The sequence below is a fragment of the Eschrichtius robustus genome, chromosome 8, assembly GCF_028021215.1.
Source record: "Eschrichtius robustus isolate mEscRob2 chromosome 8, mEscRob2.pri, whole genome shotgun sequence".
Lineage (NCBI taxonomy): Eukaryota > Metazoa > Chordata > Mammalia > Artiodactyla > Eschrichtiidae > Eschrichtius > Eschrichtius robustus.
In genome coordinates, this window is record NC_090831.1 from 69,613,559 (window position 1) to 69,627,905 (window position 14,347).

The following is a 14,347-nucleotide window of genomic DNA, read 5'->3' on the forward strand; positions in this document are numbered from 1 at the left end:
GGCCTTTACTCATTTTTCTGTTGTGTTTCTACTCAATTTATAGAAGCTCTTGCATATAAATGACATCCATTGTAATGTGTTGTGGTAGTCTTTCGGCTGCCTCTTAAAATCTAATTCTCCACTTCTTTGCCTTGGCACATGGCTAGAGTACTTTCCCTAGTCTCCTTTGCTGTAACGTGTGTGTGTGTGTGTGTGTGTGTGTGTGTGAGTAACTGTATTTATGTTCCAGACAGGGGATTATGAGCCGAAATGTCTGTCATGCCTCCAATTTGTGTTTTTATCCTCTTCTACTGGGTGCATGCAGATGACAATGGGTAGGGTGGAGCCCCAAGATAAAAGGAGCCTGGGTCCCTGAATTACCATGTTAAGTAGCTGCCTGCCAGCCATGAATCCCCAGTCTGGACTGTTAGGTGAGCAGGAAATAAACCTCTGCTATATTTGAGCTACAATACATTTTGGGGATGCAGTATTTGTTTTGCAGGTTAGCCAACAGTAATGCAGGCCTATTGTCTATTTTCTTCCCAGTCTATCATTTGTAGTTGACCATACATCCATGGTGTCTTTTTAAAGACTGCTTAGGGAAAGATGCACATGCAAAGGAGTCTCAGAAGAAAGGCCAGAGAAATGGAAGGAAAACTAGGATAGTTTGCAGAAAACTCAGCATCAAGGAAACCGAGGGAAAAGAGGGCTTCATGAAACCAGCCATGATCAGTCATATTTCATACTGGGAGAAAAGTCTAGTCTGAGGAGGCCTGAAACCTAGCAGATGCTTCGATGATTGGTTGGTGCCAAGATGCCTCTGGAGGCAGGATCCCACCAGAAAAGCACAACTGTCCCTCAGTATTCAAGGGGGATTGGTTCTAGGACACCCCGTAGATTCTAAAATCGGCAGATACTTCAAGTCCCTTATATTAAATGGCTTAGTATATTAGAAAGTTTTCCTGTATTGAAGATACCTTATTTAGAAAGTGAATGCTGCCCTAAATGTCTATCTTCTGGTAATGAATGTGTCAAATCTGTAAAAAGTCTGAAAGGTGACCACCCATGCCCTTGAACAGCAGTAAACGCACAGTTCAATCCTGAAGTGTTGATTCACACATGTCCTTAGGCCTGGACATCTGGGTGATTCCAGCTCAGCTCACTAGAATTAATCAGCAGACAGGTCCTTTGAACTGTTGTTAATAAGTCTAGAGAGCCTAGCTGGCCATTTACACCTGAACTAGCTGGGCCCTTCCTAAAAAGCACAACATTCACAAGCCTACTATTCCCTGCTGTCTGAACATGACATATCAACTTTCCATTTTTCACCTACACCTTATTCAACTCTCTTGTTTTCTCAGGTGAGCCTCTAAAAATTACTTCTAGGGACAGAACATTCTGGGTTACTGAATCTCAGGACAGAAATAAATTTTTTTGCTTGCAAGATAAACACAGTAAAATTCTATTGCCCAATCCCAGCTAAGGGATTAAAATAAGAGGAGGTATATTTTGGTTAATCTTTTAAATTAAGTGGCCATGGAGATAATTTACCCACTATAAAAGTGAGAGATGGAAGAAAATTCAGACACATTGAAAGACATCAATACGTGTACTTATTAAAAGTATATGGTGCTGTACTTTAAATATCTAGAACTGATGACTTTTCTAATTACCTATGACATGTGAAGTCAATTGTCCTTACTACATTCAGAATGACACATTACAAATGAGTAGATATTAGACCTTTCTGCTCTGCTGCTCATAGAAACATCTGATGAAGGACAAGCACTTGGATATGTCACCTTATGTCTTAGAAAAACAGAAGAATGCAAAGATTACAATAGGAAAAGATAGAGTCGTTCTATGCTACATGCCTTTAGTAATTCTGAGCATAAAATTATTCTCTGAAGAAAAGTTTTATGTTTCTTAATTTAAAGTATATAACAAGTTTAAGCTACAGAGTTAAGAACCTTCAGTCTTACTTAATTCAAAATGCTTATTAGTTCCTGGCAATTAAACAGCATACACACTATCCATTTTAAGGTAATTTATCTCTAGTTTCTTCTTATGAACATATTTAGAAAACCACATAAAATCTAGCGGGAGAAATAAAAATAGGGTCTATTCACTTACTTATGCCTGCCCATTATATGCTATTAAGGCTTGAAGACATATGTTTTCTTCCATAGTCATTCTATAGTTTATTCCTATTAGTTATTAGCAAACAAATTAAGTGAAAATTCACATTTCAAACAATGGAGATTATCCAGGATTCCAAGACACTCACTTATTCCATATAATTTTGAATAGATTGCCAATAAAATTGTTTTGTTTTTGTATCTACAGAGTATCTGTATAATGTGAAAACATAGGTAAATAATCAAAATGTCATCAAAATATCTTCAGTCTGTAAAAAAATTATATCAATGTTTCTAGACTATATGTATATCCTGCACATTTGGTCGTATCTTTTGTGTGGAGCAGAATATCATGGAAGGCAAAAGCATGACAGTCTGTTGAGTCTAGACCTGACACATGGTTTGTAAATAAATACCATCTTCTGAATTCCACTGCACTTCATCTCTTCTTCTCTTGCATGTGATAGCCACTTTCCACGTTGTATTCTTGTATTGTCAAATATTCTCTCTTCCTCTCTGGAATGTGAGCACTTCTAGACAGACCATATTTCACTCTTTACTGAGTCCCCCACGTGCTGTGCATGTAGTTGGCTCTCAGCACACTTTTTTTTTTAAAAATTAATTTATTTATGGCTGTGTTGGGTCTTCGTTTCTATGCGAGGGCTTTCTCTAGTTGTGGCAAGCGGGGGCCACTCTTCATCGCGGTGCGCAGGCCTCTCACTATCGCGGCCTCTCTCGTTGCGGAGCACAGGCTCCAGACGCGCAGGCTCAGTAGCTGTGGCTCACGGGCCCAGCTGCTCCGTGGCATGTGGGATCTTCCCAGGCCAGGGCTCGAACCCATGTCCCCTGCATTGGCAGGCAGACTCTCAACCACTGCGCCACCAGGGAAGCCCCCCTCAGCACACTTTTGTTGAATAAATGACTTCCAAGTGATCTAAAGCATATTCTATTTTGCTTTTTTTTTAAAAAAAAATAACACATATAGTTTTATATATGAACAATTTCCAGTGCTTTCCCTAGAAGAGGTATTAAAGCACTATTTCTAACCCCAATTAATTGGATTAGGAACAAGGAGGAAAATCCCAGTAAATAATTAGGCATTATTAGCTTTGACACCAGAGTAGACAACAGTTTACATAGGATTATAGGGGAACCTAACTATGGAGCCGATTTTGTCAATACTTTTTTTACATTTCCACATTGGTCTTTAGAAAAATCGTAAACAGGTTTGCACAGTGTGCAGAGTTGTTCTTTATGGTTTGTGGTGTTTTTTTCCAAATTATCCACTAAAATATTACGGCCATTATACACACACACATTATAAAAGTGTAATGTGTTTTTATTTAATACAGTTCCTTCATTCCTTCATGTTTTCCTACTCTCTTCCGTGTCAGAACATCTGTATCTCTACATATAGAACTTTCTAAGCACTCCTCCCAACCCAAATCCAAAATAGTTCCCTGTACTTTTTGGTTTTCTATAAATATTACAACTAATTGCTTAACATACAAAAAGGTTTCCCAGATGTTACTTGTCTGAAATTTTACTCACACCCCCCGCATGCCTTAACATTGATACATTCATTGTAATACCACTTTTTGTATACTAGAACCATGAATGATGTTGTTTTGGGGGACACACACTATAATAAGGTCCTTTCTAGCACTTCTTATAAATAAAGGTCACTGGAGAGGTTCCAATAAAGATGTTACTGGTGTTATGTCAAGTTTCATTCTATGACAAATTATGGTACAGTAAAGCTTTGGTTTTTCCAACATCAAACCACTGGGGTTCTTTTTGTATGACTGAAACATTGTTGTGCTGATGGCCTTGAAACTACTTATCCTTAGCTACATTTATAAGTTGTATGAATACCTTATGGAATTGCAATGGTTAATTTTACAGGTCAGCTTGACTGGGCCAAGGGATACTTGGAGAGCCGGTAAAACATATTTCTCGGTGTCCTGTGAGAGTGCTTCTGGAGGAGATTAGTATTTGAATTAGACTGAGTAAAGAAGACCCACCCTCACCAATGTGGGTGGGCAGCATCCAATCCACTGCAGACCCAAACAGAACAAAAAGGCAGAGGAAGAGTAAATTCTCTTTCTTCCTGAGTTGAGATGTCCACCTTTCCTTGCCTTTGGACATCAGAGCTTCATTCCCCCTCTTCTCAGTCCTTTGGTCTTGGAATGGGAGTTTCACTATCAGCTCCCCTGGTTCTCAGGCCTTTGGACTCAGTCTGAATTATACCACTGACTTTTCTGAGTCTCCAGCTTGTAGATGGCATATTGTGGCATATCTTAGCCTCCATCATCACGTGAGCAAATTCTCGTAATAAATATCCTTTAATATATTTTTATATATCCTCTGGGTTCTTATTCCCTGGAAAACCCTGACAGAAATTCCAAGCTATATGATTCTAGAGTTGAGCGTCCAGAAAGATAATTGATCACCAGAGGCTGTGAACTACACCACTCTTTTGTGCATCTTTAACAGCCCCAAAACTCACAGAATTCCAGGCCTGAATGGAGTCTTGAAGGTCATAAATTCATCCCACCTAATGCTTGAGTAATCCAATTTTCACTCGACAGTCCCATCTTTCAAATATCCAAAGAGACTTCTCCAACTCAGATTAGCAGTTAAAATTGTCAATTTTTCCTCATGTGATGTAGATTCAAATCTCCTCACCCATCCAAGTTACTGTCCCTGGGAAGTTCTCTAGTTCACATTGAAAAGGCATAGTCTGGACAAGTGTAGGTACTTTCACATTCATTTTTTCGTCCAATAGCTGTTGAGGGTTTCCTGTGTGCCTGGCACTGTACCGAGTACTGAAGAGACACAGATAAACACAATACACACAGCTTCTGCCCTCATGAAGCCTGCTACCTAGATATAATCAATATGTCAATACAGGGCAAGAGGTAAGTCAAATTTTTGCCACACCAGAAACTTAGTTTGGGGATTAAATAGTAAATGTAAAGGAGTAGAAAGAACACAGGTCTTAAAGTCGAGACAGACCTGGATTAGAATGCTAGTTTATAGTTTATTATACATTACACATTTATTTATTGTAAATTATATATGTAAAACTGGATGTGAGAACCTCTAAGTATTTTTAACCTGTAAAATGGGTATAATACTTATCTCACAGGGTTAAGAGGATTAATTCAAACATTCAATGCACACAGCTGGTGTTTAGTAAGTATTCAATTCCTTTCCACCTTTTTCAGTGATTTGTAGAATGCTAGTGTTACATGAAGCAAGGTGTTGTGGTCAAATTAGTTGGAAAAATAAAAACAGTTAAGCAAAGTTACTTAGGGTTTCTTTTTAATTAAAACTCTTTTCAGAGCTTTTAACATGCTAAAATGTTTTGTGAATTTCTAAAAGAACATGGTTTGCAGCATTTCCCAAATTTATTTGACCACAGAACACTTTCTGGATAGTACACAGAATAACATCTTGTGTTTTTTTCTGAACATGGTGTGAGAAATGTTGTCCTAGTGGGATCTTTGGATATGTTGCTCTGCCCCCTGGGCATGTCTGGAAGTATGATTGTCCCTCTGGGTCCTGGGAGAGGCCCATGCAGGAAAATTTATTCTGAGCAAACACAAAGTGGGCAAATATTTTCCCTCTGCTTCAAGTAACAAAATGGAGTCAGCAATGAAGTAAAGGCTTAAGTCATTTTCTTCACCTATGATGTTTAGGTATAGTCCTCAGGTTTCGGAAACCCTGAGGAATTACTGTAGTGAAAATACCATGAGAAATAAATTACCAGGAAGGAGGAAAAACTGAAGATATTATGTAGTAGGCTGGGCAGAGTCAAGCATGCCGTCCCCTTTCGTGAAATTAAATATTTCTGTTTATATGATGGAAAATCTGTGCTGATTCATTCTCATTAAGGCTCTAGCAAGTTCATCAGAAAAACTTTATAGAGACCTTAGGGAAAACTCAACAGGGGGGAATTTCCTGTTGGGGGCTGGAGGTGGGGACACAGTATTTTCCCTTTATTGGGGTTTGCTTTGTTAATTGGTGTTTGAAGAAACCCCATTTCTTTCATAGTTGAAGCTAAGCAGAATTAACGTTAATTAAAAAAATCATGTTGGTGTTCCCAGAGCACTTTCAAGCTGTTGGTTGGGAAAAGGCTTTTCTCATAGCTTTGTTTGCATGGGGAACTGTAGAGTGAGCAGTTTCAACAGGGCGAGAGAGGGAGCTGCCAGTTTATTTCTGGAACACAGCAGGATGTGTTTCAAAAGGCACTCAAAATAAAGAGCACACTAAAAAGTACCAAAAATGATCTACTTTTTTTTTTTTTTAACCAGGAATAGAGCCATCTTTGGGACTTGCAAAACAGGATGCTGTATGAGAGTGTGTGTTGCTGTGTGGCAATGCGGGTGGAGGAAGGTGGGCTTGTATTCATGATTATCAGTATTCTAAAGAATGTACAGTTTTAAAGCCTTATTATTTGAAGTAGACTGCATTTTTGTTTTCTTGTATAAATCTGTACTAGGGTCTTTCCATCGATTATTCTTAAAGGACTATTTTACTTCACCCAAAGAGAACTTCACTAAATAGATACATTGCCATCAAATCCCTGAGGTCTATGGACTCCCTTGGGGTATAATTAACTTGGATGGCTCACTAGATCTAAACAACTATCTCAGACAGTACAAGGGAAAAAAAGCAAAATACTGTATATATATTTTCTGCAAGTTCTGGAACGCTCTGATTATTTTTTTAAGGTGTGAGTTACATGCTGCAGAATAAGAATGTCTAAAACTGAGTTACATTTGAGTACAAGTAAACCATCACTAACAAATTCTGAAACATGAAATGACTTTCAAATTCAATGAAAATAATTATTAGGTTATTTGTTTATTTATGTATTCCTCATTTCTTTCTTAAAACATATGAAGTAGCTTATAACCAAGATCACATATAAAATAAGTCTGATAAAATAAACCCAGGAATTGGAAATGGGATCTGTGAAAAGAGGCAATAGAAAGTATGCTAACTTCACAGGCTAGTACAGCTGTTCTGTGTGAGCATCAATTTTGATTCTGAGTTTCCTGAAAGGCAGAATTCAAAGGGAAGCATCATGAATTATTATCATTAGAAATGAAGACGCATATAAACAAATTCCTTTTTGAAGGCAAAGTTTCTCTGGCACCAAATTCTAAAGGAAAGAAATTTCTTTGCATGTCCTTTTCTTTTAGCACATAACTTCTCTTTTGAAAATTATTTTTACATGCACAAATTATTCATGAGTACATTTTAAAACTACAGAAGTATACAGATTTAAAAGTTCAAGTTTTCCTTCACCTTTTCAATCTCACTCTCCCACTTGGAGGCTACCTCTATTAAGAGTCTGGTGTATATCATTCCTGACCTTGCTCTAAGACCTTGTTTCTCCCTCCCCACTCCATGTATGAGTCATATGGATTATTTTTTAGCTTGCTTTTGTCTATCTTTATATCTTAAAGATCATTCATAACAATATAAATATTTATATTTTGTTTTGTAAAACTACTGCATGGATGTTCTAAAATTTATCAAAACCTTCTCCCATATTGACTCGTATCTGATTTTTTTAATATTATAAACAATGCTATAAGCACTATATGCACATATTTAAATATTTTTGTGCAGTGGATATGATCAATACGTAGAAATGGAGAAACAGGGTCAGAGGACACACGCATAACAAAATCCATAATTCTCAAACTTTTGGTGTGGGAGTGTTCCCGTAGGTGCCGGTGCTCTTTGGGGAACCCTATCCCATACTGCTGAAGATAATTCCATCATATGAACACTTTTCCTATCACATATGACATTTTCCTATCACATGATATGACAACATTTTATGTAGGTGATAGGATAACACACCACAATCTCACATGTCAAAAAAGCTAAGCTGGCACACAAGGATCAACTCTTTTGGAGGATCTTTGTTTCTAATGTTTTGCAACTTGTTCATTTCTCTTTTTTTCCACCTTTATTGAGATATAATTGATATATAACATTGTGTAAATTTCAGGTGTTCAACATGATGATTTGATACACGTATATACTGTGAAACGATTACCACAATAAGGTTAGTTAACACTGCCATCATCTCACATAACTGCCTTTATGTGTGTGTGTGTGTGTGTGTACTGAGGACATTTAAGGTCTACTTTCTTAGCAACTTTCAAATATACAGTATAGTATTATTAACTATAGTCACCATGCTGTACATTACATCCCCAGAACTTATTCATCTTATAACTGGAAGCTTGTACTCTTTGACCAACACCTCTCCATTTCTCCCATCATCCAGCCTCTGGCAACCACTATTCTATCTCTTTTTTTCTATGAGTTTGTTTGTTTTGTTTTGTTTTGTTTTAGATTCCACATATAAGTGATATCATACAGTATTTGACTTTCTCTGTCTGACTTATTTCACTTAGCATAATGCCCTCAAGGCCCATCAATGTTGTCACAAATGGTAGGATTTCTTTTTTTCTAAGGCTGAATAATATTACATTGTATACATATATATTTTATAAATATATATATATGTATATACCACACTTTCTTTATCCATTCATTTGTTGATGTGTTCATTTATTTCTTGACTATTAACATTCAAGAGCAGATAAACACATTAGTAAATAAATAATAAGGAAAAATTTAAGTAATTTTTCCATTCAGAGTGAAAAATCTTACTAGAAAAACTTAAGTTCGGCAAGTTCCAAGGGAAAATAGTTTGAGAATCAGTGCTCTAGATTGTCAATCACAAAAATAAGAAACGATTTGTTATATATAATACCACCACTGAAAGAGCACTTTTACATTTTTAGCCAGTTACCCTTCAAAAAGATGTGATGTCTAAAAGGAGCTTATAATGAATTACTGATAAATCTCAGGCCGAACTTATTCTTTTCTTGTTTATATGGTTCTGAAATTTACTTCCTGCTTCTACATCAGTGCATTCGAACATACACAAACAGGTTTTGATTCTGCATAGACACACTCATGTTTTTAGCTGATTTTTCTGAGTTTTAAAAAATAATGCCTGAGAAGCAGAATGACTCCTTCCAGCCAGGGATCTAACAATTTTAAAGAAATACTGAATAAAGAGAGAACCACTGAAGCAAATTATAGTCTGCTTAAAAACCCTGAAGTTATCAGGAACAAGACAAGGTTGTCCACTCTCACCACTATTATTCAATATAGTTTTGGAAGTTTTAGCCACAGCAATCAGAGAAGAAAAAGAAATAAAAGGAATCCGAATCGGAAAAGAAGTAAAGCTGTCACTGTTTGCAGATGACATGATACTATACACAGAGAATCCTAAAGATGCTACCAGAAAACTACTAGAGATAATCAATGAATTTGATAAAGTAGCAGGATACAAAAATAGTGCACAGAAATCTCTTGCATTCCTATACACTAATGATGAAAAATCTGAAGGAGAAATTAAGGAAACATTCCCATTTACCATTGCAACAAAAAGAATAAAATACCTAGGACTAAACCTACCTAAGGAGACAAAAGACCTGTATGCAGAAAACTATAAGAAACTGAGGAAAGAAATTAAAGATGATACAAACAGATGGAGAGATATACCATGTTCTTGGATTCAAAGAATCAACATTGTGAAAATGACTATACTACCCAAAGCAGTCTAAAGATTCAATGCAATCCCTATCAAACCACCAATGGCATTTTTCACAGAAGTAGAACAGAAAATTTCACTATTTGTATGGAAACACAAAATACCCCAAATAGCCAAAGCAATCTTGAGAAAGAAAATGGAGCTGGAGGAATCAGGCTCCCTGACTTCAGACTATACTACAAAGCTACAGTAATCAAGACAGTATGGTACTGGCACAAAAACAGAAATATAGATCAATGGAACAGGATAGAAAGCCCAGAGATAAACCCACGTACATACGGTCACCTTATTTCTGATAAAGGAGGCAAGAATATACAATGGAGAAAAGACAGCCTCTTTAATAAGTGGTGCTGGGAAAACTGGACAGCTACATGTAAAAGAATGAAGTTAGAACACTCCCTAACACTATACACAAAAATAAACTCAAAATGGATTAAAGACCTAAATGTAAGGCCAGACACTATCAAACTCTTAGAGGAAAACATAGGGAGAACACTCTATGACATACATCACAGCAAGATCCTTTTTGACCCGCCTCCTAGAGAAATGGAAATAAAAACACAAATAAACAAATGGGACCTAATGAAACTTAAAAGCTTTTGCATAGCAAAGTAAACCATAAACAAGATGAAAAGACAACCCTCAGAATGGGAGAAAAGGTTTGCAAATGAAGCAACTGACAAAGGATTAATCTCCAAAATTTACAAGCAGCTCATGCAGCTCAATATCAAAAAAAAAAAAAAACCCAATCCAAAAAATGGGAAGATGTAAACAGACATTTCTCCAAAGAAGATATGCAGATTGCCAACAAACACATGAAAGGATGCTCAACATCACTAATCATTAGAGAAATGCAAATCAAAACTACAATGAGGTATCACCTCACATCAGTCAGAATGACCACCATAAAAAATCTACAAACAATAAATGCTGGAGAGGGTGTGGAGAAAAGGGAACCCTCTTGCACTGTTGGTGGGAATGTAACTTGATACAGCCACTATGGAGAAGAGTATGGAGGATCCTTAAAAACCTAAAAATAGAACTACCATACGACCCAGTAATCCCACTACTGGGCATATACCCTGAGAAAACCATAATTCAAAAAGAGTCATGTACCACAATGTTCATTGCAGCTATATTTACAATAGCCAGGACATGGAAGCAATGTAAGTGTCCATCGACAGATGAATGCATAAAGAAGATGTGGCACATATATACAATGGAATATTACTCAGACATAAAAAGAAACAAAATTGAGTTATTTGTAGTGAGGTGGATGGACTTAGAGTCTGTCATACAGAGTGAAGTAACTCAGAAAGAGAAAAACAAATACTGTATGCTAACACATATACATGGAATCTAAAAAAAAAAAAAAAGTTCTGAAGAACCTAGGGGCATGACAGGAATAAAGACGCAGACGTAGAAAATGGACTTGAGGACACGGGGAGGGGGAAGGGTAAGCTGGGACGAAGTGAGAGAGTGGCATGGACATATATACACTACCAAATGTAAAATAGATAGCTAGTGGGAAGCAGCCACATAGCACAGGGAGATCAGCTCGGTGCTTTGTGACCACCTGGAGGGTTGGGATAGGGAGGGTGGGAGGGAGACGCAAGAGGGAGGAGATATGGGGATATATGTATATGTATAGCTGATTCACTTTGTTATAAAGCAGAAACTAACACAACATTGTAAAGCAATTATACCCCAATAAAGATGTTAAAAAAAATCCTGAAGTTGTTCCTGGTACAACTTGAGCATAAAAGAAATAGATCTTCAATCTTAAGGTAAACACTAGAATCTTCCAAATGCATGCTTCTTACTGTCTGAATTTGCTATCTTCTAAAACTCACATTCAAAGTGAGTTGTAACCCGCAGAAATCTTTGAGATTCAGAAATTCAGAAATTTCAGAAAAATTTGAGATTCAATTGTTCAAACGAACAATTCCACTGATCCAGTTCTCCTCTTCCAGCCAACTCACACAAGCTTCCTATGTCAGCCTCATTCATCAATTATTCAGTTCAAACTTTGAGTAAAGGAGGAGAAAATGCAATGGCAGTCAATCACTTCAGAACTACCGGCTTTACAAAGTAGACAAATGATGGGTATCCCACAAGCACATTTATTCACAATACCCATAACTATAAAATAGCTTCAAAAATTTGCCCTTGGCCTTTTTATTTTCCTAAATTGGGATGTATTTGATTGGATTTTTAAAGGATTTTGCATGTTAATAGGAATGAAAACATCTTGTCTTTTATCCTATCCACATTTCCACAAGATATTCTCAGAGATTTTGACTTGGGAGATCTGAGGTAGGAAATTCTGATGCAGGGTCCAAAGACTGTACTTTGACTACATTGATCCCACTGCGACTTAATTCCTAGATTTCTGATTTCTTATAGAAATCATTCTCCTCATCTGAAAGGGAACCGTTGTACACTGTTGATGGGAATGTAAACTGGTGCAGCCATGGTGGAAAACAGTATGGAAGTTTCTCAAAAAACTAAAAATAGAACCACCATATGACCCAACAATTCTACTCCCAGGTATATATCCAAAAAAAAATCAAAACCACTAATTTGAAAACATACATGCACCCCAATGTTTATAGCAGCATTATTTACAATTGCCGAGATATGTAAGCAACCTAAGTGTCCATTAATAGATGAATGAATAAATATATGAATGGATAAAGAAGATGTGCAGCAACATGGATGGACTTGAACGGCATCATACTAAGTGAAATAAGTCAGACAGAGAAATGCAAATACTGTATGATATCACTTATATGTAGAATCTAAAAAATACAACAAACTAGTGAATATAACAAAAAAGAAGCAGACTCACAGATATAGAGAACAAAACAGTGGTTACCAGTGGGGAGGGGGAAGGGGCAATGCAGGAGTACGGGAGGTGGGAGGCACAAATTACTGGGTGTAGGATAGGCTCAAGGATGTATTGTACAACATGGGGAATATAGCCAATATTTTGTAATAACTATAAATGGAAAGCAACCTTTGAAAATTGTATAAAAAATAAAAAAAATTTTAGAAATCATTCCCCTCATCTGGTTAGCCTTTTAAGAGCAGAATCCAACAATGATTATAAGGAACCAACAAGAGGGAACTGTATCACTTATTCCTTTTCTTCCCACATTTCCTTGGATTTGAACCCTAACTTGGTCATTTGAATCCTAGGGCATGGCATTCCTGAGAACTGACTTTCATGTCTGCATGCTTTTACTAATATTACCCATGTTCCCCCTGGGCTACTACTGACCCACCTAAACAGGTGAAACCTGATTTGGACTTAATTCTAGATGTACCACAAATTCTAGGTCATGTGTTCCACCACAACCATGGCACTGAGATTGATATGGATCCTAGCAGATCTTAAATATCCTTTTACGGAACTGAATCTACAACTGACTAGCAAATTCCAAAGTTTCTGTGATGGAGCCACTAGCAATGCATTCCTCAGAGATGTGTTGTAAATATTAAATGAGGTAATGTATAGAAGGAGCTTAGCATAGTGCCTTAAAACAGGGTAAACATCCAACAATAGTTAGCCAGAAGAAAAAAAAAGCCAGATACAAGGCAACTCCAGAAGTTCATTGAGGCAGATTTGCAGTGAAGGCTCATTTCCCCTCCTTTCTCCTGTTCTTAGGTTTAGATTCTTCTTGTGTAATATAAAAGTGAGCAGATGAGGTTATATAAGGCAACTGATTCTCAACACCATCACCATCTAATACTCCCCAATTTGTAAGATAATGTACATTAATTGTTTACACAAAATAACCTCTGGGGGGCACACAAACTAGTTTGAATCCAGAGAGAGTGAAAGCAAAGTTACCCTTTGACTCAGTACAGTCATTATGAGTATAATGCCATTAGGAATGATGCGATAGACTGGTCTCCAACAGTTTATAAAGAATCTCTTTGATATTATCTTGATTTACTCATAGGACCTGGCCCAGCATATTGTGCATATCTACATGGTCTGGGCCAGCCTCCAGAAGTACAACTTACAAGGTAGGCTAGGGAAGTGTTTATTTGTCCAGGCAGAAGTCCAGTTTCTGAGACACAACATCAATCTCCTGGGCATCCAGTTAGATCCCACAAGATCCTTACCCTCCTCCAACTTATGGTCTAAGGTGCTCCAGCAAGTTCTGGATTTTACCAGCTAATGCAAACAGTTCCTGTCCCACATCTTCACCATGACTACCTTGCTCAGCATAAGAAGAATTATGCCTTTTCTTGGCAGTCTAAAGCCAGCTGCATCTGAAGACCTAAAGAAACTATTGAGGTGACTGATTGGGGACAGGGAACGGAGGAGGAGGAGTTTGACACAAAGCTTGGTGTTAGATCTAAAACACAAAAGTAGTTTTGAGAGAACTCTGACACTCAGGAACTAAGTATAATTATCCATCTAATAAATTAATAACTTTCTACATGACCTGGTAAGAAGCTGGGTGCATCCATCATAGACCCCTTATACATTTCTTATCACCCATGTCTCACCTTGTACAAGTTTTCAGTGCTGAATATTGGAGCGCTTTTAAAAAGTACC